Raw genomic sequence first — 24,335 nt, forward strand, 5'->3', positions numbered from 1 at the left:
GTCTGAATTCTCTTCTTGAAAACTTTCTTACCCCATCAAAAGAAATAGTTCCGCTGGTAACATAAAATATATTTATAATACAGTGGTGCCTCGCATAACGATGTTAATTGGTTCCAGAAAAAAAAAACGTTATGTGAAAACATCGTTATGTGAAGCACCATTTCCCATAGGAATGCATTGAAAACCGGTTAATCCGTTCCAATTGGAACAGATTATCCGGTTTTTTCCCTCCCCCCCCCCGCAGCTTGGATCTGACCTATGGCGGCTACCTCAGCCATGGCTGGACTCCCTACAGTCCAGCCATGGCTGGGGTAGCCGCTGCGGCTCGGATCCAAGCTGCGGGGGGAGGGTGGTGGGATTGGGATGCCTTTCAGGCATCCCGGGCTTGGATCCCACCAACCGCCGGTTACCGTTTAAGCGGCGGAGACAGGCTGGGGGGTGGATCGGGAAGCTTGAAGCCTCTCCGCGCCGCCTACCCCGGCCGTTCTCGGACTTCCAGAAGTCCGGGAACGGCCTGGGTAAGCAGCGCAGGGAGGCTTCAAGCTTCCCGATCCACCCCCCAGCCTGTCCCCACCACTTAAAGCCTCCTTGCGCTGCCTAGCCCGGCCGTTCTCGGACACCTAGGTGTCCGAGAACGGCCTGGGTAGGTGGCGCGGGGAGGCTACCTGGCATCGGAGACAGGCTGGGGGGTGGACCGGGGAGCTTGAAGCCTCTCCGCGCCGCCTACCCCGGCCGTTCTCGGACTTCCAGAAGTCCGGGAACGGCCTGGGTAAGCAGCGCGGGGAGGCTTCAAGCTTCCCGATTCACCCCCCAGCCTGTCCCCGCCGCTTAAAGCCTCCTTGCGCCGCCTCCTTGCTACCGGCATCGGAGACAGGCTGGGGGGTGGACCGGGGAGCTTGAAGCCTCTCCGCGCCGCCTACCCCAGCCGGGGTAGGCGGCACGGGGACGCTTCAAGCTTCCCGATCCACCCCCACCCTGTCCCCGATGCTTGAAGCCTCCCCGCGCCACTTTCCCCAGCCGTTCTCGGACTTACAGGTGTCCGAGAACAGCCGAGGTAGGCGGCGTGGGGAGGCTGCCGGTGGCGGGGACAGGGTGGGGGGGTGTCCGCAGGGCTTCCAGGCAACGGCCTGGAAGCCTTCGACACCCCGGTACCCTTCCCCCGCCGCCGCTGAGAGCCTTCCGAGCTCTCAAAGGGCTTTCTCCAATATCGGAGGGGGCCCTTTGAGAGCTCGGAAGGGAATTGTCGGCAGGGGACAGTGGCTTCGGGGTCCTTCCGAGGCCGCAGCCCACTGCCGACATTTTCCCCCAGCTGAGCGGCGGGGCTTCAAAGCTCCCGCCGCTCAGCTGGGGGAAAATGGTGCCTATGGGGAAAAATCGCAAAGCGATTTTTCCCCATAGGCAAGATCGTTGTGTGATCGCAAAAGCGATGGCAAAAAAGCCATCGCTATGCGATTTTTTCGTTAAACGGGGCGCTCGTTAAGCGAGGCACCACTGTAAAACATTTTCTTGTATATGGATTCTGCTTAATATATATGTTTAATATGCTTGTTGTCAACAATAATATTTAACTAACAAAATTAACTAATAGTCCCTCTTCATAAAACTGAATGTAGGAAAAAAGCTGGCAACCTGTGACCCTTACATTATTAGTATGGAAACCCTGTTAAAAGTAGAAATTTCTTAATATAGCAATTTACATGATCCAAAGCAGCATGAATTTACTGGTGGGAGATCATATCAAAATAATCTTAGTAACTTTTCTGACTATTGATTAAAGTAATAGATAAAGGGGGGAGGTTGCCAGCCTGTTCCATGCCCAAAACGGCATTCGGCCAGGCAAAATACCAGTGGGTCATATGTAAGTGACCCCCCTCTGATAGTTTCTGGTGTCACATTTGTGGCCCAAGGCTCATTAACCCTTGCAACACTCCACCTTCTTATTCAAAATGGTAAAATACGCAGCGGTGCCCACTTTGCCAGCCTATTCCGTGCCCAAAACAACGTTGGGCCAGGCAAACTATGATTGGGTCATATGTAAGTGATGCCCCTCTCTTGGTTTCTGGTGTCACATTTGTGGCCCAAGGCACATTAACCCTTGCAGGACTCCAGCTTCTTATTCAAAATGATAAACTATGCAGCGGTGCCCACTTTGCCAGCCTATTCCGTGCCCAAAACAGCATTGGGCCACGCAAATTAGAAGTGGGTCATATGTAAGTGATGCCCCTCTCCTGGTTTCTGGTGTCACATTTGTGGCCCAAGGCTCATTAACCCTTGCAGGATTCCAGCTTCTTATTCAAAATGGTAAAATATGCAGCGGTGCCCACTTTGCCAGCCTATTCCGTGCCCAAAACAGCGTTGGGCCACGCAAATTAGAAGTGGGTCATATGTAAGTGATGCCCCTCTCTTGGTTTCTGGTGTCACATTTGTGGCCCAAGGCTCATTAACCCTTGCAGGACTCCAGCTTCTTATTCAAAATGGTAAAATATGCAGCGGTGCCCACTTTGCCAGCCTATTCCGTGCCCAAAACAGCGTTGGGCCAGGCAAACTATGATTAGGTCATATGTAAGTGATGCCCCTCTCTTGGTTTCTGGTGTCACATTTGTGGCCCAAGGCTCATTAACCCTTGCAGGACTCCAGCTTCTTATTCAAAATGGTAAAATCCGCAGTGGTGCCCACTTTGCCAGCCTATTCCGTGCCCAAAACAGCGTTGGGCCACACAAATTAGAAGTGGGTCATATGTAAGTGATGCCCCTCTCTTGGTTTCTGGTGTCACATTTGTGGCCCAAGGCTCATTAACCCTTGCAGGACTCCAGCTTCTTATTCAAAATGGTAAAATATGCAGCGGTGCCCACTTTGCCAGCCTATTCCGTGCCCAAAACAGCGTTGGGCCACGCAAATTAGAAGTGGGTCATATGTAAGTGATGCCCCTCTCTTGGTTTCTGGTGTCACATTTGTGGCCCAAGGCTCATTAACCCTTGCAGGACTCCAGCTTCTTATTCAAAATGATAAAATATGCAGCGGTGCCCACTTTGCCAGCCTATTCCGTGCCCAAAACAGCGTTGGGCCACGCAAATTAGAAGTGGGTCATATGTAAGTGATGCCCCTCTCTTGGTTTCTGGTGTCACATTTGTGGCCCAAGGCTCATTAACCCTTGCAGGACTCCAGCTTCTTATTCAAAATGATAAACTATGCAGCGGTGCCCACTTTGCCAGCCTATTCCGTGCCCAAAACAGCCTTGGGCCACGCAAATTAGAAGTGGGTCATATGTAAGTGATGCCCCTCTCTTGGTTTCTGGTGTCACATTTGTGGCCCAAGGCTCATTAACCCTTGCAGGACTCCAGCTTCTTATTCAAAATGATAAAATATGCAGCGGTGCCCACTTTGCCAGCCTATTCCGTGCCCAAAACAACGTTGGGCCACGCAAATTAGAAGTGGGCCATATGTAAGTGACCCCCCTCTGCTGGTTTCTGGTGTCACATTTGTGGCCCAAGGCTCATTAACCCTTGCAGGACTCCAGCTTCTTATTCAAAATGGTAAAATATGCAGCGGTGCCCACTTTGCCAGCCTATTCCGTGCCCAAAACAACGTTGGGCCACGCAAATTAGAAGTGGGCCATATGTAAGTGATGCCCCTCTCTTGGTTTCTGATGTCACATTTGTGGCCCAAGGCTCATTAACCCTTGCAGGACTCCAGCTTCTTATTCAAAATGGTAAAATATGCAGCGGTGCCCACTTTGCCAGCCGGTTCCGTGCCCAAAACAGCGTTGGGCCACGCAAATTAGAAGTGGGTCATATGTAAGTGATGCCCCTCTCTTGGTTTCTGGTGTCACATTTGTGGCCCAAGGCTCATTAACCCTTGCAGGACTCCAGCTTCTTATTCAAAATGATAAACCATGCAGCGGTGCCCACTTTTCCAGCGTATTCCGTGCTCAAAACAGCGTTGGGCTACGCAAATTAGAAGTGGGTCATATGTAAGTGATGCCCCTCTCTTGGTTTCTGGTGTCACATTTGTGGCCCAAGGCTCATTAACCCTTGCAGGACTCCAGCTTCTTATTCAAAATGATAAAATATGCAGCGGTGCCCACTTTGCCAGCCTATTCCGTGCCCAAAACAGCGTTGGGCCACGCAAATTAGAAGTGGGTCATATGTAAGTGATGCCCCTCTCTTGGTTTCTGGTGTCACATTTGTGGCCCAAGGCTCATTAACCCTTGCAGGACTCCAGCTTCTTATTCAAAATGATAAAATATGCAGCGGTGCCCACTTTGCCAGCCTATTCCGTGCCCAAAACAGCGTTGGGCCACGCAAATTAGAAGTGGGTCATATGTAAGTGATGCCCCTCTCTTGGTTTCTGGTGTCACATTTGTGGCCCAAGGCTCATTAACCCTTGCAGGACTCCAGCTTCTTATTCAAAATGATAAACTATGCAGCGGTGCCCACTTTGCCAGCCTATTCCGTGCCCAAAACAGCATTGGGCCACACAAATTAGAAGTGGGTCATATGTAAGTGATGCCCCTCTCTTGGTTTCTGGTGTCACATTTGTGGCCCAAGGCTCATTAACCCTTGCAGGACTCCAGCTTCTTATTCAAAATGGTAAAATATGCAGCGGTGCCCACTTTGCCAGCCTATTCCGTGCCCAAAACAACGTTGGGCCACGCAAATTAGAAGTGGGCCATATGTAAGTGATGCCCCTCTCTTGGTTTCTGGTGTCACATTTGTGGCCCAAGGCTCATTAACCCTTGCAGGACTCCAGCTTCTTATTCAAAATGGTAAAATACGCAGCGGTGCCCACTTTGCCAGCCTATTCCGTGCCCAAAACAGCGTTGGGCCACGCAAATTAGAAGTGGGTCATATGTAAGTGATGCCCCTCTCTTGGTTTCTGGTGTCACATTTGTGGCCCAAGGCTCATTAACCCTTGCAGGACTCCAGCTTCTTATTCAAAATGGTAAAATATGCAGCGGTGCCCACTTTGCCAGCCTGTTCCGTGCCCAAAACAGCGTTGGGCCACGCAAATTAGAAGTGGGTCATATGTAAGTGATGCCCCTCTCTTGGTTTCTGGTGTCACATTTGTGGCCCAAGGCTCATTAACCCTTGCAGGACTCCAGCTTCTTATTCAAAATGGTAAAATATGCAGCGGTGCCCACTTTGCCAGCCTGTTCCGTGCCCAAAACAGCGTTGGGCCACGCAAATTAGAAGTGGGTCATATGTAAGTGATGCCCCTCTCTTGGTTTCTGGTGTCACATTTGTGGCCCAAGGCTCATTAACCCTTGCAGGACTCCAGCTTCTTATTCAAAATGGTAAAATACGCAGCGGTGCCCACTTTGCCAGCCTATTCCGTGCCCAAAACAGCGTTGGGCCACGCAAATTAGAAGTGGGTCATATGTAAGCGATGCCCCTCTCTTGGTTTCTGGTGTCACATTTGTGGCCCAAGGCTCATTAACCCTTGCAGGACTCCAGCTTCTTATTCAAAATGGTAAAATATGCAGCGGTGCCCACTTTGCCAGCCTATTCCATGCCCAAAACAGCGTTGGGCCACGCGAAATACTATTGTAATTTGTTTTAGAGATATGATTTATTATTAATACACTGATATTTGAGTGATCCAACTTGGTTTTATAGTTTAAATACAACATGTTCTGAATAAGAAGCTGGGACGCGAATAAGAAGTGAATAAGAAGCTGGAGCTTGAATAAGAAGTGAATAAGAAGCTGGCCGAATAAGAAGCTAACTTCAGCCTCGTATTTAGTAGTCCTTTTCTCTCTTGCATGGTTCTTACATGAGTTGTTTATTTAGTAAATTGTTTTACCTAATGCCAGTAATGGCTTGCATTTTAGTAACTGGCCATCCATTTCCTATGTATGTATGTATGTATGTATGTATGTATGTATGTATGTATGTATGTATGTATGTATGTATGTATGTATGTATGTATGTATGTATGTATGTATGTATGTATGTATGTATGTATGTATGTATGTATGTATGTATGTATGTATATAAACTGTCCATCTGATCAGTGGTCACTCTTGGTGGCATAGAGCAGTAAACAATATGAACACAAACAAATTAACATATAATTCAACAAATACAATTAAGAATTGAAATTAAAATTGCTTTATATTTATTTAATACTAATGGTATTTTATTAAATGCGAGGCATGTGACAAGTTTGGTCCTTACAGTTGTTGTACGTATCTGGGCTCACATTTCCCCCATGTGCTTTCCTGTTTCTGTTCTTAATGAGTCTTAATGTGGACTTATTTATTTACTCAAAATATTTTACCACATCTTTTTCCTTGAAAGGAACTAAGGCAGCTTACAATATTAAAAGACAAAATTAAGGCTAACCCAAGTGAACATATAAATACTTTAAAAAGGTCAAACAAATACAGTGGATATAAAAAGTTTGTACACCCCTGTTAAAATGGCAAGTGTCTGTGATGTAAAAAAATGAGACAAAGATAAATCATTTCAAAACTTTTTCCACCTTTAGTAAGACGTATGATCTGTACAACTCAATTGAACAACAAACTGAAATTTTTTTTGGTGGAGGGAAGTAAAAATAAAAAAAACTGAAATAATGTTTGCATCTGTGTGCACACCCTTAAACTAATATGTTGTTGAAGCACCTTTTGATTTTCTTACAGCACTCAGCCTTTTTGGGTATGATTCTATCAGTATGGCACATCTTGATTTGGCAATATTTGCCCACTCTTCTTTGCAAAAATGCTCCAAATCTGTCTGATTGCAAGAGCATCTCCTGTGCACAGCCCTCTTCAGATCACCCCACAGATATTCAATTGGATTCAGGTCTGGGCTCTGGCTGGGCCATTCCAAAACATTAATCTTCTTCTGGTGAAGCCATTCCTTTGTTGATTTGGATGTATGCTTTGGGTGGTTGTCATGCTGAAAGATGAAGTTCCTCCTCATGTTCAGCCTGAAAGTTTTGTGCCAATATTGACTGGTATTTGAAACTGTTCATAATTCCCTCTAGCTTGACTAAGGTCCCTGTCCCAGCTGAAGAAAAATAGCCCCAAAGCATGATGCAGCCACCACCACGCTTCACTGTGGGTATGGTGTTCTTTTGGTGATGCGCAGTATTGTTTTTGCGCCAAACAGATCTTTTGGAATTATGGCCGAAAAGCTCAACCTTGGTTTCATCAGACCATAACACTTTTCACCACATGCTTTTGGAAGACTTCAGATGTATTACTGCAAAATTTAGCTGGGCTTGGGTGTTTTTCTTCGTAAGAAAGGGCTTCCATCTTGCCAGCCTACCCCATAGCCCAGACATATGTAGAATACAGGAGATTGTTGTCACATGTACCACACAGCCAGTACTTGCCAGATATTCATGCAGCTCCTTTAATGTTGCTGTAGGCCTCTTGACAGCCTCCCTGACCTGACCAGTTTTCTTCTAGTCTTTTCATCGCTTTTGCAGGAACATCCAGTTCTTGGTAATGTCACTGTTGCACCATCTTTTCTCCACTTGATGATGACTGTCTTCACTGTGTTCCATGGTATATCTAATGCCTTGGAAATTCTTTTATACCCTTCTCCTGACTGATATCTTTCTAACAATGAGGTCCCTCTGATGCTTTGAAAGCTCTCTGTGGACCATGACTTCTGCTGTAGGATGTGACTAAGAAAATGTCAGGAAAGACCTACTAGCACAGCTGATCTTTATTTGGGATTCCTCAGAGGCACTTTAAATGATGGCATAGCATACTGCATAGCAAGTATCCCCATGCACAGATGCCCCCCAAGCCCCCCCATTCACGGACACCGGCGGCGGCAGCCCCCCCGGTCCTTGGAAGGTCTTCAACAAAACCGGTCCCTGGCATTAAAAAGGTTGGGGACCACTGTAATAGAGTAAAAAGATTTTGGAGACAGATAAAAGATATTAGACAAGAAATTGTGTAGGAATTCTTCAGTCTCAAGAGACTATGGTAATGTGCCCTGAATAGAGGTCTTGGAACGTCTAGTATTCAAAAACTTATACAACAGAAAATAACTTATAAATGATAAATGTTTTTGCAGAATATAATGCCAGAAATCCTTGATAAAAAAAACTTAAATGAATGTTGTCACACATATTTACAGCTGCAAGGCTGATCTGGGCCCAAAAATGGAAAAATCAGGAAAATCTGAAGATAGAGGAACTGTTAAAAAAATTATTAGACACTGCAGAAATGGACAGTTTGTCGGAGTCATTACATGAGAACCCAAGAATATACGTTAAAGAAAGCTGGAAAATGTTTTATGATTAGGCCCAGAAACAAACATGAGTAGAGAATATATCTTATGGATTTTAGTATTATAACACAGCCATGGAGTCAAGATTATATTAGATATTCTTTTATTGTAAACACTTCCCTGTGTTTATGTTTTGTTTTGTCATGTTTTTCTTTTCTCCCCCTCGTATTTGTATTCCTTTGATTGTTGTGTTTGTTATATAATAATAAAAAATCATTAAAAAAGAAGTCCCTGTTCTTTCCAGAGTTGTGCATGCACATTAAAGATTCCCCACACATATTTACTGTCTGTGTACAGAGTTACTGACAAGCCTTTTGCAGCCTGTTGAGCTTGGAGACCAGCTTCCAACTCTGCACGTTGAGCTGAGCAGCTTGATGGCAATGCTCCTGACCTTATCATTGAGCCATTCTGATTCATAACAGCCCACCCTATCTTCCACACACCGTCTTCTACGTAGCTTGAGCCATCTGCAAACTATACCGCATCTTCATTCTGCAGAGTTTTGGCCTTCAAATCTACTCGTGCCTTGGTTGGTCCATCAAGGATTGTTACACAGTCATGTATTAAAGATCCTTTAACCTCATCCTGTTCATCAGATAGGTGGGTGGCTGTAAATTGTAAAAGTACGGTAAATTGTTACTTTCAGCTCTAGAATCTTCAGAGAACGTCAGCGCAGGCACAGACAAAACCCATATGTGTACATTCACAGAGGCCACGAAGAAGAAACTCTATTGGGGTCAACATGAGGTGAGAGCAACTTGTCAGCACATAACAGATTAGAAATATATGCACCAGGTATCTGTAGCTTTCCTGGCATGTTCAAGGTAGGACTGATGGGCTTATGTGCCCTGCCACCTAAGTGGCCTTGGTCAAGCTGCACTGTGAGGGACTAGTAAACCATTTCTGAGTGTTTCATACTTTGGCAGCCTATGAAAGGTCACTATCAAGTCAGAACTGACTCGATGGCATATACAGTGGTGCCCCGCTTGATGCTTACCCCGCATGATGTAGAAATCACTTTACGATAACATTTTTGCGATCGCTATTGCGATTGCAAAATGATGGTTCCAATGGTTTTTTTTTCGCATTATGTTGATTAGGAGCCTGCTTTGCAAACCGTTTGTTCGCAAAACAATGTTTTTTCCAGATCCACAAAATGGCTTCCCTCCACAAAATGGCTGCTTTCTGGACGGAAGCTTTGCATTACAGCGAATTAGAACAGCTGATCAGCGGTTCTCTATGGGCAATCTTCGCTGGACGATGAGGTATTTCCCCCATTGGAACGCATTGACCAGTTTTCAATGGGTTTTTTTCGCTTGACGACGATTTTGCTTAACAGTGATTTTCCTGGAACAGATTATCATTGTCAAGCGGGGCACCACTGTAATTTTAAGTTACCTTGAACACAACCTTGTGGTCAAAAAGTGGGGTAAGAAATGCAATGAATAATTGTGTAACATGCTGGAATCTAATGATGATAATGTGAGACCAAGGCTAAACCATAGGCCTGACTCTAGAATTCCTTCCAGATTGAATCTTGTGTCACATTGCACTGTTTGAGACTCAGCAGAACCTCCCACATTGGAAGAGCATTGTATGGGACCCTCCTGAGGGAGTGATGAAATCTCTGTTTGGCATTTGTAGGTGAGGTCCAGCCATCACAGAGGGTTGCCCTGGGGACCAAGTTGAGCTGGGCTGCCAAAGGGTTTGGCAAAAAGCCTTTTGTGATGTGGGAGTGATGCCCAATGAAATGCTCAGGCTTGGCCAGTATTAATAAGGCAGCTTCATTTCTGACTCTTTGTCAGCAAGATGGAAACTGACTGGGCCGTAGTTGGCTTGCCAAGTTTAAGATAGCAACTCTTGACATCTACCTCAGGTCTACACATAGCTTGCTGAAATGTAGATTTTAAGTGATCAGAAAGAGCCCATAGATTCAGCCCATGGTGGATATTACTCTGAATAACAAAGAAGTGTAGACAGTGCCCTCACAGTTTCCCAAAAAATGGAAGTTTCTCATGAAAACAAAATGTGTAGCATAATCCACTTTGTGTTAGTTCAGATTCACACTTTCAGGAAGTACAGTTTGATTTTAGAGACCCAATGTGTTATAGTGGATATACAGGAACAAACTAGGACTTAGGAGACCTGGGAAAGCTATGTTAGGATCGTTACAAGTTAGTTCTGGCTTAATGATGCACAACACACATATAAACATTTTAATGCTAAAATAGGGTTTGTGTTTTCCGAGGGCCTTCTTTTTCCTATTTTGCTACCCTAATTTGGTAGTAAGGGTCTTTGAGGGGTAGCAAACATTGCTAGGTGGGTCACAAACACAACCTGGCTGCTTCACTCCTCACATTACACTTTCCCTGAGAGAAATGTTGTCATCCTTTTCCTCTTTGTGAAGAATTTGCTTTTCCTCTCCTAACTAGCACCCACACTTCTCCTGCCCTTTTTGTCTTTCTGCATGTTAGAAGTGTCTCCAGCCTGTCCTGGTTCTCCGTAGCTTCCATCTCCTCCCTAGATAGTTCCTGGTCAACATCCTCCTACGATGATGAAGCGTCAGGCTTGTTGGAGGATTCTTCCCTCAGTAACGCTGCCACCTTTGCATCTAGCAACACCTGTGCGGGGGAGGCTAGGTCTGAGTGGGAGAATTGGGAGCCCTGGGTTGCTTCTGAGGAAGGACAAGAGCAAGCAAAAGGAGACATATTCCAAGAGGAGAGGTTGAGCTTGCCGAAGCCACCTGCTCAAAAGGCCCACCATCCTCAACGTATACCTTGCTCAGTTGTTGATGTGGGCACTTGGAGTTTCAAATCAAGAAAAAGCAGCTATTTATTTATTGATTGATTTGATTCGACCACTCCGGGCGGCTTCCAATAAACATATATACAATAAAAACAGAGATTTTACATAAACAATCCATAACAAATATAGTACTAAAAACAAACAAACAAACAAAGAATAAAGAAAACTTAAGTATTGACAGGCGGGAAGGCCTGAGTGTACATCCATGTTTTAAGTTGTTTCTTAAAGGTGGCCAGCGTGGGGGCCACACGAATCTCCAGAGGAAGGTTATTCCAGAAGCGAGGAGCCACTGCCGAGAAGGCCCGATTTCATGTCTTTTCCTTCCGGGTCTCCCTCGGCGTTAGGCTCCTCAGCCTCACCTTCTGACTTGTGCGGGTGATCCAGGTAGATCTTGGTGGGAGCAGGCGTTCCACCAGGTATCGAGGTCCTAAACCATTTAGGGCCTTAAAGGTAAGCATTCAAACTTTGAAGTCAATGCGGAAACGGATGGGCAGCCAGTGCAGCATGGCCAGGGTAGGAGAAATATGTTGGTATTTTCTCAGTCCAGTAAGGAGTCTGGCGGCTGCATTCTGCACCACCTGAAGTTTCCGCATCAGCTTCAAAGGAAGCCCCATGTGGAGTGTGTTACAGTGGTCTAATCTTGAGATAATGAGCGCAAGTACTAAGGTAGTGAGTGCCCCCGTGTCGAGGTAGGGTCGCAGCCGGGCAATCCGCCAAGGACGGAAGAAGGTGTGCGGACTACCGACGCCACCTGAATTTCCATGGTGTACCCCCAAGCTGTGAACCCCACTCTTCACAGCCAGGGCCACCCCCCCAAACATGAGAGAGTCACCCAAGCCGCTGTCCACAGGGGCACCCACCCGCAGAAGTTCTGTCTTGTCCGGATTCAGCCTCAGCCCATTTTCCTGCATTCTTTGCAGTACAGCCCCCAGACAGCGCTGGAGGGACAGGACGGCATCACCTGCAGCTGGTGAAAAGGAGATGTAGAGCTGGGTGTCACCAGCATATTGATGACACGATGCTCCATACCCCCTGATGACCCCACCCAGCGGCCTCATATAGATGTTGAGCATTGGGGAGATAATCAACCCCTGTGGAATCCCACAATTGAGACTCCACAGGGCTGAAACACTCTCCCCAAGCTGCACTCTCTGGGGAAAGTCCTCCAAGAAGGAATGGAGCCAGGCAAGCACCAAGCCACCAATTCCCAACTCAGAGAGCCTCCCCAGGAGGATACCATGGTCGATGGTATCAAAGGCCACCAAGGTGTCGAGGAGGACCAACAGAGATGTTTTACCCCTGTCGGCCTCCCTCAACAGGTCATTATACAGGGCAACCAATGCCGTCTCTGTACCGTGGTGCGGCCTGAAGCTCAACTGAAATGGGTCCAGGGCATCTGATTCCTCCAAGTGGGCCTGAAGCTGGTCAGCGACCACCCTCTTGACCACTTTGCTCATGAATGAAACATTGGCGATGGGTCTATAATTGCCATTTTCATCCGCCACCAAACTATATAAACTCTTGGAAGGGGCCACGCCATTCACCCACCCCCTGGCCAAGCTAAATGACCGTGGAACAGGCCAGCAAGAAATATGACCGTGCAACAGGCCAGCATCCACAAACCTAGATCTCCTTCAATACTTAAACATAGCAAATATTTCCCAAGCCACTCAAATGAGGAAGGCAGAGGAAAACAGATTGGCTGAAACAGTATCTGACAACAGCTACTCATCTGCTCTGTTCAGTTTTACAAAGGATGATTTGAGAAGCAGTAGCAGTAGCAAGACTAAAGAACCCCTTTCTATACTAAGGGACCACCTGCCAGTCTGCCATGACACAAAGGACCCATCAGGATCCTCATGTTATTATTTCCCCATCACCTCTTCCAATAAGCGGTGGTACACAAGTCAAGCTCTCTCCATTGCCAAAAGGCCTAAGAGTTGTGAAAAAGACCACCAAGCTTTTGGAGCCAATGATAAAAAAGGAGACTCCTATCAGGAGAAGAGGTTAGTCTTGCCTAAGCTACCTATCCAGAGCACTCACTATCTGCCTCGTGTTCCTTGCCTTGTTCTTGGTGCTCTCTTTGATGACAGCTTGTGATTCCTGAGTCACACTAAAGAGCAGTTCAGAGCAACTGGCCAATGACAGGTCCGGGTCTGCTTTGATTTGTTCAGAGGACGATGTGAAAAGTAATGGCTGGACTACAGATGCACCATGTACTCTGAGGGATTGCCTGCCAGTCTCGTGATAGTTATGCGATACCGAGTACTCATTCGGACGAGAGCCAGGACAGCCATTCTCATGGAATGGACTCAGCCAAGAGCCATGGAGAAGCTATAGGTCCCAAGCTAGCAAAGGTCAGAGTGCCTGATAATAGCTCCTTCAAAGAGAAGGACATCTTTGAATGCCAAACCCAACTGCGGTTGATAACAACAGTGACCTGCCATGAGACCAGTGTGGAAACCCTCTCCCAGCAAACTATTGTCACAGGAAGTTCTGGCATAGCTAAGCACAGGCCTACTATAATTACTCCTCTGCATCAAAGGCCGTCTGTTTTCCAGCCTGGAGGGAAGGAATCCCACTGCGCTAAAATTCACCTGCCCTCTGCCACTTCCCTGGAAAAAGGGTATGATGTTCAAGGCACATGGAAGGGCAGAAGTGGGGATGGGAGGGTATTCATATGCGGTGAAAGGATGCCAAACAGCCACACCCCTGGAAAGCAGATTTCTCCTTTTCAATTGGAGGAGCTAAGGCATGGCGGCAATCAAGGGACAGTCACAGCACCCTTACCACCAAAGTTCCAGGAGCCCCCTAGAGGTCTGTCACGCCATCAGCTGGAATGTTCCATTCTTGCCTCTCTGAGTGTGAAGCAAGTGGTCAAGGATCTACGGCAGAGTGTGATACGAGGTTTGGAAATAGTTGACGGGGTGTTAAAGGCCAAGTACCCCATCTGCAATTCTTGTGGGACCTGCAGCCCCTGTTGTTCCCATCCTCATTCCGAACATGACCCTCTCCTACATATTTACCCACAGAAAACTGTGTGTAATGGGCAGGTTCGCATGCATCTGAACTGCCAACTAAAAATCAAGCAGACCCATGCCAAAAACTGGGGCCTGCTGAAGACTGGAGGGGTGAATGTTCTGAAGGAACAGAGAAAGGAACCAGACTGCGACAGTAGCAGTGGATGGGAAAGTATCCCAGTTGAATGGCCCTCTGGGGGTCCGGGAAGCTGCCCAATTCAGTGGCCAAACAATATCATGTGGGGACCATATGCCATGCCAAAGAGATGTTTCTGACAGACGAAGATCCAAAGTGAAGTCCTCTTTGCCACTGAGTGAATCCCAACAGTTACAGCAGGCACCAGCAAGAGGAAAGCAAGACCAGGCCAAACAGCACTCAAACGACAATGACTCTCCCAAAACTATGCTTTGCCAGAAGCTTAAGCATTCTGTGCTCAGTTCCATGAGCATGGATCAGCTGATGAAGGATCTACATCTGAGCATGCATCGTGGCTCAGAAGAAATGTCAGAAGGTGAAGTCTGAATGCTCTGTATGCTGTCTGTGTGGCAGCTGCCGACCCAGCTGCCCCCACCCTCATAGCCTGGAATATGGCACCCTCCTCCTCTACCCTTGGTTGGCTATCCATGGTGGGCAACTGCCCATGGATTTAGACTTCTATCTAAAGATGAAGAGGAACCATGCAAAGAAATGGAGGCGGATGAAGGCAATGGAAGCACATACAGTGCAGACACCACACCCTCAAGGAGAAGCCAAATTCTGTCTTTCCTCCTCCCTAACTGAAAGGTAGTGAGTAAAGAGAAGACGAACTGAGGTTAATTCTCCCCAGCCATCTTACATTCACCAGCCCCTGCAGTATGTACAAGTGAGAGCAGAACACCGTCAGATGGACAGCTGTGAGGGAAAAAATGCTGGTACCACCAAGCTGCCCATAAATTTCATGAAAAAGATGCTGCTTGCTATTAACAGATTTCAATGTAAGTTGTTCTTCAGTTACATTGCCACCTGCCAAACCAACGGTCACATTGCAATGTCTCCACACTTCCACCCCTCTAGCACCTCCTCCTTCAGACCAACCTGGATAGGCTGGCTACCTCTCAGTGTCACCATTGCTACTAACGGCACCTGTGGGGAGCTAGCCTTTGTTGCAATTACCTTCTTAACCTGCCATTCAGAACATAAAAAACAAACCAATCAATAAATAGCAAAATATGAAACACTGGATGGCTCGTATTTAAAGTATTTAAAGTTTAAAAATAATGTTGATATCAATGATATTTTAATCCTGTATGACATCGGATAGTTAGGTTGAAATGATAAAATCTGGAGAAATGGTAGGAGTCTGCACTGAAAGACTCCATATACCTCCACCAGTCTGTCTGGAAAGACTGATGAATCTTTGCCATCTTCTTTCAAGTGAGTAGACTACAGCTATTGGTCGTTATCGCACTGCACTGAACACAGATTACATAACTGACCTGTGAAGAGTTCAGAAAAACAGAGGTGATATAAAAACATGGGAATTGTTGATATTTATCCAAAAAAAATTTCTAGACAGTACTCTGGAGTGGGTAAAGTGCTGCTGTAAGGCCCCTGCCCCTTACAGTTGGATATATTGGAGGCACTTTTGCCATGGTTTCAGGCTCTAGCACTCCTGGGTCTCTCCTCTTCACTACAACTTTTTGGTAATTTTAAAAAACTGGCCACTAGAGGGTATGAGAGGCCTTTTCAGTTGAAAATGGCTAGTTATATGCCATCAAGTCAGAATTGACTTGTAGCGACCCTAAGAGAGCTTTCAAGGTAAGTGAGATATTTAAGGAGTGGTTTTACTAATTCCACTCTTCCAGTGTGTTTTCATGGCCAAGCAGGGGTTTGAACCCAGGTCTCTTGAGTCCTAGTCCATCACTCTATCCACTACACCACATAGGCTCCCCTCAGTTAAAAATAAAGTCTTCTGAAAGGAAAAATATTTCAAAGTACACGGCACAGGTGCAGTCCTCTAAGGTCAAGAGGTTGACATGGAGGGATATCAGACCTCTTGAAATTGCCCATCCTTAGTCTAGATTGAAAAACTGAATATTTTTCATACAAACCTGTAAGAGCTGCATAGCAACTTCATAGATAGCCCTAGAAGAGTCAGCTGCTTTAAATAATATAAGATTGAGAAGAGTAACTGTATCACACTGGTAGTCCCTGTAAGAAAACAAATGAACTCTGAGATGCTGATGCATTAATAACCAAGCTATTTTTTTAAAAAAAAAATCTTACAGTGCAGTCCGATGCACATGCTCACAATTAAGCCTGGCTTTTAATGGATCTTATTTCCAGTTAAATGTGTATACGGTATATTCCAATCTTAATTAATATTTTCCCCAAATATCTTTCTTTTATACCTGTTCTGGAATACACTGGCTATTGCTTTAAATTACATCCAGCTGCTACTCGTTTAGAGCCTGTGTAACAACGATCTACAGCCCAGTACATACTCTGGTCAGGATTGAGCTCCAGCAGCAGCATAATTGCCTCAGAGCCAAGCTGATGAACCTGAATGAAACACATAATAAATTTCGATGTAAAACTGCAAAACAACAATTTTGTAAAACTGTTGCAAGGATGTACTTTCACTAACTGGGTAAACAACTCATGTATTCACAAAGACAAATGGAAATTTATCTAACTAGTCCTGACATTCACACTATTACTTTTACTGAATGAAACCACTCATTTTACTATCATCTCAAAACAGAACCAGATCTGAAATGGAAGCAAAAGTAAAATGGAAAAAGGCAAATTGCTATACCACTTTAAAGACTAACAAATTTATTTTGAGTGAGCTTTTGCAGCTCAAAACCCACTTCTTCAGATACAGGAAAACAAATCCGTGTCTCCTATATTTACTCTATGGCGATGAGATGCATGTGCAGGTGAGGACACATACAATACACAAATTGGCAATGGTTTGTTAACATAGCAATGGGACTATCAAGCTTTTAATTAGCAGATCTTACCCAGGATGATAAATTACACAGATGAGACTGTTTTAAGAGTGCTGCCAATTGTCTACAGTACAGGTCAAAGTCTGTCAATGAAGACAGCTATATTACACTGATCAGATATTTACAGAAAGTTGGGTTACTAATGAATGTACTGCTCTAAGAAGCCTTGTTCATTCTTGCGGCCTTAGAAATGCACTGAAACTTCTTTATGTAGTCGATTTCTGCGGTCTCCCTCTCAGCTGCTTTTTGTCATTCCTTTTTAAATATCTGAAATAGAAGCTTTTAAATGGTAGGTAATATCTCTGATCACCATGCTAATATTCAATCTGTTGAGTTCAACTTTCCTAAATCTCAGCAACAGATTATTTGGCTACCAGAAAAGACTGAAAATATACAAAATACCTTCTTATCTTGTGAATCCAAAACATTATCTAGCCATTTGTACAGATAACCATCTGGGGAAAGTCCCACATTATCTGCAACAGGGCCACAACAAAGAACAGCAGACATAGCTGTCTACATGCTTTTGTTCTAGGCAATTTAAAAGTGCAATATTACTTCCACTATTTGTTTACCTGAAGCAGTAACTAATTCCTGTCATTTATTAAATTGGTGCCTAATTACTAAGGAGAGATGCCAACATTAAAGTAACAGGTGAGCTGTGAGCATCACTAGTTATAACATGATCTTGAACGAAGGCTAAGAAAGTGGTGGAAGATAAAATTGAACTAAGACAAATTGGCAAAACATTTTATTAATACTTTCACCTTTTATGCACAATACTGATGTCTGTTTATCTGCATGTTTCTATCACTGTATCTGTCCAGTGGAGTAAACATGATGCTGAAAGGACGTGCCCAGTGACTGAATAACATAAAGAGACTGTAGTGGAGGCTCTGCTGTGGAAAAACACTTCTTCTCTGGTGCACTACAAAAGAAGAACAGATTAACAAAGATACTTTTATGTGTAAAGCAAATTATCAAAAGAAGAGAACAACAACAACAACAACAACAACAACAACAACAACAACAACAACAACAACAACAACAACAACAACAACAACAACAACAACAACAACAACGTTAAGTTTGCCTTTTCAGAAGTGAACTAACCTAAAGATGAAATCAGAAGTTCTAGACAATACCACAGACATTTCTGGTCTGCAGAGATTTGACATTCCTTACCAACATGAACCTGACACAACTCCGGAAGGCAGTAGAAGACAGGAGGGCCTGGCGTGCTCTGGTCCATGGGGTCACGAAGAGTCGGACACGACTAAACAACTAAACACACACCCAAGTAATAAACATTATTTTCATTTAAAACTAGAAAACCATCCCATATGACACAGCATAAACTAAGCCAATTGGAGAAGCTTAAGCAGGTTAAGATCAAGAACCCAATGTTCTTGAATGCCTTCAGGACCTGTACCATAAGTACAGGGCAAGAAATACATGTTTTAACAAATAAAGAACAAACTAACTCTAAAAACTAATGTTAATTTTCTTTCTGCACAGATGCCAACTTCAGGGGGAAATTATTGACATATGGTTAACTACATTAATGTATAAGCGTAGCCTACCATCATATCCTATGTACTTCCCTGTCCCCCTTTCTATTTTGTCTCCCTCTTTCTTAAAGAATTTTTTTCATTTATATTTTAGACATCCATTATTATTTTTAAGGCACATGCTTTCTATGTCCTCATTTGCAGGTAATGCTAAGACCATGGTTACAATGGTTGCTAACAATTTGAAAGCTTTTGTTCTTTTTAGATAAACTGAAGAGTCCTATTCAAGCATTGCTCATCCAGTTCTCCTGAACACATGATCATGGGAACACTTGTTCCCTCCCCTCTCTGTTGTTTTCTTCACCTGGAGAGTGCTGGTTTGTACAGGGGAGGTTCCTGTCCCTGTGCAGAGTTTCCTCCTCTGCAGACACATCTCTGTCCCTGTGAAGAAAGCAATAATGACAGGGGAGTGGGGTAGGCATGAAGATTGGAGAGAAGTAGGTAAGTAACACCTGAACACTTGGCTGAAAACATATCAGGGTTATGGCTGTTATGACAGTTGAACTTGGACAAACTCTGGTCAGGCTTCACAGACAAATAAAACCAGGCTACCGAGTACGGAAAATGCAAAACTAGTGATAAAAGCTTGAGTGTCCTCAAGGCTGCAATGAAGAAAGTGGGCACATGGGCCCAAGATTCAGTGCAGTTTATCCATGCAATACTAACCTATAACTGTACATTTAGCATAAACACAGTCACCAGCTGTGCCACTGTTACAGAAAGTTTTCTGCCAAGTGAGTCCCAGCAGAATGTTTTGATTCACAAATTTATTTTAATGGTTTCTGGATTATTTTTTTAAATGCAGGCACAACTTTTTAAAAACTGAGCCCACATTTCATTATTTGTTTGTTGCCAAATTGATGAAACGCTGAATTAGAATGGAGAAGATGCATTAAGTATGTATCACAAACTTGGGGAAGTCAAAGATTTTGACTTCAAATATGATCCATGTGTCCACCTACAGCAACAAAACACATACTCTAAGTACACCTAATTCTTGGACTTGACATATTTAAAATAGAATCAATATGAAGCCGCATCCAAATGAAGATAGGCATGCTGACATCCAACTTCCAGTAGGGAAGACAAGAAGAATAAGAATGTGAAGCCTGTCATGAATACCTGGAACATTCTGAATGATATTTGCCACTAAGGCACTAAAATGGCATCGGATATCTTTCAGTGTGTCAGAGTCCTTTTCATTTTCTGCTTCTAAAAGTTGCCTGGTTAGCTCCACATATTCCAATAAGGTGTTGTTGAGGGAATGTGTTTCATTATCAAGGCCATCACGTGCACTATAAGGAAGATAATGAAAATTAAAGTACATACTTTTAAAAACATGGCCTACTGACATAACAATATTCCCTAAACTTCAGAAGATATTTAATGAAAAAGAAGTACAGCTCGACCGACCGACCGAGGAGGAGGAGTTAAAAGGCACACCAACCAACAGCGGCAAGAAAGTTAGCTGCCTGCCTGCCTCGCCGAAGAGAGGAGGCGGGAAAGGGGCTCCGTTTGGCAAATGCTCGGTTACTTCACGCTCTTTCAGCGAGGCGTGAGGGCTTGCTCCTTCCCGCTCAGGTCTTCCGCGACCCCTTTCGCGGTCGCCGTCGCCCGTGTGCCTGAGTCGCCACAGGAGGCCAGTCAAGTGGCGGCGTCTTTCCCCCTATCCCCCCCCCCCGGGATTAGTAAGGATGGGCGAGCGGGTGGGCGTCCGGCAAGCCAAAGGAAGCAAGAAGCCAGGTGGCGGCGGCGTGTGTGAGAACCATAGTGGCCAACCTCTGAGGGGAGGGAGGGGCTGAAGACGGGAAGAAAGCCAAAAGAGGAGAGAACTCTCTCTCTCTCTCTCTCTCTCTCTCTCTCTCTCTCTCTCTCTCTCTGTGTGTGTGTGTGTGTGTGTGTGTGTGTGTGTGTGAGAGAGAGAGAGAGAGAGAGAGAGAGAGAGCATCCCCCCCCCTCGTCGTAGCCCTCGGTTTCTATGGGCGACCATTGGGGAGGCTGGGATAACAACCCGCTTAGAACACAGGCTGCCGACAACCCCCCCTCTCCTCCCCTCCCCTCCGGCTACCAACAAAATCGTCTGAGGTGCAAGGCATACGACGGGCAGGCGCGCGCGCCTGAGAGACAACTGCCGGCGGCTCCTTCCCTAGCGCCCCGTTTTCCTCTTACAATAATTATCAGCCCCAGTCAGCAGGGCTACTGGTGAGGGATTATAAGAGTTCTGTAAAATATATTGTTTCTTGCTTTAGCCACTCATCATTCTGACTGGCTGTTTTATTGAAAAAGTTAGAAAAATACTAACTTTTTCCCCCCCAAATTTTTATTTTTTAACAAAAGGGGTGACAGAAAGGAACAGGGGAATTGGAATTGATGGGGGAGAGGAGAAGCAATTGTTACCCCGAAAATTGGGTTCTTTGTCTCCCGCGAAGAACACAGACCAAGATGCAAAGAGTATCGCGGTGATTCCGGTAAAGGAACCACAGGGGCGGGGAGGATGGCCAAAGCTTGATGCATTCTTTTTGATTCCTCCGCCGCCCGCTTCGCTGCCTCATCTGCCAGTCTATTGCCTTCCCTCAGTCTGGCATCGGCTTTCTTCCCGTGCCCTTTTACATGTATTACGGCCACCTTATAAGGCAACTGAACGGCAGCAAGTAGTGATTGAACTTCCACTAAGTTCTTAATCTCTTCCCCTTCAGCAGTCTTATACCCTCTGTTTCTCCAAAGCCCGCCAAACGCGTGTAACACGCCAAAAGCGTACCGGGAATCTGTGAAGATGTTTACCTTTTTACATGCCGCCAGCTCTAAGGCCCTTGTAAGAGCCGTAAGTTCCGCCTTTTGAGCGGAGGTGCCCGGTGGGAGAGATCGAGCCTCTATGACGGAGGACTCGGTTACAACAGCGTACCCTGCCATCCGGACACCGTCCCGAACCATGCTACTCCCATCTACAAAATATTCGAGTTGGGGGTAGGGGAGGGGAGAATCAGAGAGATCCTTGCGGCTGGAATATTCGGTTTCAATGGTATGTAGCCAGTCATGTATGACTGGCGATACCTCAGTAGAGGGAAGGGGGAGCAAGGTGGCTGGGTTTAAGCATGAACTGGTAACGATGCGCAGGTCAGGGCTATCAAGGAGCAGTGCCTGATATTTACTGATGCGCGCATTTGAGAGCCAAAGGCCTCCCTTCTGCTCCAATACTGTTGTCACCGCGTGCGGGACATGAATGGTAACCAGGGCGCCTAGAGAGAATTTCTGAGACTCTTTTGCTAAGACTGTTGCCGCTACCGCTCGGAAACACGACGGCCACCCTTTGGTCACGTTGTCCAGCCGCTTAGACAGGTATGCAACCGGCCTTCACCAGCTGCCAATCTGTTGCGTGAGGACTCCTAGTGCCATACCTTGCCGCTCGTGTACAAATAGCTGGAACAGTTTCTCTGGGTCCGGCAGCCCTAAAGCTGGGGCGGAAAGGAGCCTTTGTTTAATCTCTTCGAAAGCTTTTTGCATCTCAGGAGTATTATCCACCTTTTCGGCCCCCTCCTTCAAAGCCTCAAACAGGGGCTTTGCCAAGATTGAAAAATTTGGGATCCAGATTTTACAGAATCCCGCCATACCTAAAAAGGTGCGCCACTCGCGCTTGGTGGTTGGAAGAGGGACTGCACATATAGTACCTACTCTATCCTTCATCAACTTTCTTTGCCCTTTCGAAATGAGAAAGCTCAAGTAATTTACTTCTTCCCTCGCTACCTGGGCCTTGTCCTGCGATACCTTAAATCCCTCATACCCCAGAAAATTGAGAAGATCCATTGTAGCTTGAACGCAGTCATCCTGAGTGACCGCTGACAACAATAGGTCATCAACATATTGGACAACCCGGCACACCACCATGGGGACCCACAGACGCAATATTTTGCTAAGGGCTTCAATTTTTCTGGGTCTTCCGAATACTTGGGATAGTTACTCTTCCAATTAAACAGATCGGCAGTGGAGAACGGCACGTAAACACAGGCCCTTCGAATTCCTCCGTCTGGCTGTACGACAATTTGTTCCCGTAGGGGGAAGATGCCATCAGCCCTCTGAGTGCTACTATCTACTTGTCCCGCCCGAGCCCTCGTGATGACCGAGGAGCGTGAGGGTTCTGCGTGTCGTGAAGTCTGTCTTGCGTCTGGGCGGGAGCCCGACGCACTGTCCCCTTCTACGTCACTAGAGTCTGGGGACACCCTTTCCGGGTCCCTTCGCGGGGACGCCTGAGGTTGCTGGACTATGACCTGAAGGTGGGGTTGAGGTGTCCCTAGAGGGAATTGTGGGACTACAAACTGTCCTGTTGGTTGCGGGAATTGGAAAACAACTGCTGGCGCAGGCGGCGGGGCAGCTGCTGCCTGTGCCTGTGGTTGTTCCTGTGGTTCTTCCCTTTCCTCCTGGTTCCCGGGCGGGGGGTTTTCCGGGGGCGCCGGAGGGGCTGTGGGATAGACAGGGGGTGGGGTATACTCACCGGGGGCGGTCTTCTAGTAGTCTCTTGGTTTGTACCTTGTTGATGACAGCCTCTTGTCCTTCCTTGAGATCCTGGATCGCAGCCAGCAAAGTCTTATAGTATTCCTCCTTTTCAGGAGCGAATTCCTCCACAGGGGGAGGAGGTGGTGGTAAGGGGGGCTCTGGAGAGGGAGGAGGAGCAATATAATTGTCGGATTCATGATGACAACGTAAGGGTTGTAAAGTGATTGCTCCATCGTACAGACTGGGGTCCTTGGCGATGGTTAGAAAACATGAGGCATATCGAACATTATCTTGCTCCCCCTTCTTAAGCTCTTCCTCCGCCCATCTTGCCAGTGCCTTAAGGGCGTCAGGTGAGAAGCTTCCAGTTCCCGGCCAGGGTGGGTTCACTGGAAGTGCGGAGGGCCATACCTCGGTGCATAATTTGATGATGCACCTTTTCTTAAGCCCCGATCTTTTGCCCACAAGCCCTCTCCAATTGTTTAACACGCAAGCCAAGGACGTCCCCTTATCGCTTGGTGCCTTGCTGGCGCAGTGTCCCATGACTGGTCCTTGCCCAGCAAGTTTTACTCTGCCCGGCCGGGTCTTACTTCTAAGAGCGTCTAGGACACAAGCACTCCCAAACCCTGATGAGTTTGGCCTAGATGAGTACACTCACAACCCGCCAATCGTATCACACTCAGGTCCTGTTCACTACACACTTGTGTTCACCTCAAAGCGTCACAGGCACAGCCTCAGCAATGAAGTGGGGCGTCTTTGTAGTGAAGGGTCTCCTTCAAGCACTTCCCCAGACCTCTTGGGATTACCGTCTTTCAGGAATCTCCCTTATCCTATAGTTCACGAAGAGCACCTGCTCCCGGTACTCACCGTGGAGAGCGGGTGGCAGGCCGAAGGTTGGGGCTAGGTTAGTCTGCGTCTTCCCTTGAGGGAGCCCAAGGCTCCACCGGAAGGAATTTCCCGGCCAATGCACCAGAAATGTTACCCCGAAAATTGGGTTCTTTGTCTCCGGCGAAGAACACAGACCAAGATGCAAAGACCAGCTGTCTATTATGCCAATTTATTAGAATACACAGCCAGGGCCCAACCTCTTAAAGGCAGAGGTGGACCCCGAACAATAGGAGCATAAACATTATATAAGTTTTGAGATACAGCGTTGGGGATATAGGGGTCTTGACCTGATTGGTTCTTTGGATCTTTGACATAGGATC

General features: G+C 46.1%; 2 long non-coding RNA genes across 2 annotated transcripts in view; one reads left to right on the top strand and one right to left on the bottom strand.

Annotated features, from left to right (window-relative positions):
* LOC144589612 (uncharacterized) overlaps nucleotides 1-18,057 on the top strand; it is a 30,519-nt gene extending 12,462 nt beyond the window's left edge. Inside the window, exon 2 of the long non-coding RNA XR_013545831.1 lies at nucleotides 17,899-18,057. This is a non-coding gene — a long non-coding RNA (uncharacterized LOC144589612). The remainder of the gene's footprint in view (nucleotides 1-17,898) is intronic.
* On the bottom strand, nucleotides 8,418-17,974 carry LOC140707521 (uncharacterized). The gene is made up of 4 exons (XR_013545830.1): nucleotides 17,839-17,974; nucleotides 16,469-16,619; nucleotides 16,169-16,268; nucleotides 8,418-8,860 (listed from the first exon to the last, which is right to left on the bottom strand). It is a non-coding gene; the product is annotated as an uncharacterized LOC140707521 (long non-coding RNA).
* Nucleotides 18,058-24,335: the final 6,278 nt, after the last annotated feature.

The sequence above is a fragment of the Pogona vitticeps genome, chromosome 5, assembly GCF_051106095.1.
Source record: "Pogona vitticeps strain Pit_001003342236 chromosome 5, PviZW2.1, whole genome shotgun sequence".
Taxonomy (NCBI): domain Eukaryota; kingdom Metazoa; phylum Chordata; class Lepidosauria; order Squamata; family Agamidae; genus Pogona; species Pogona vitticeps.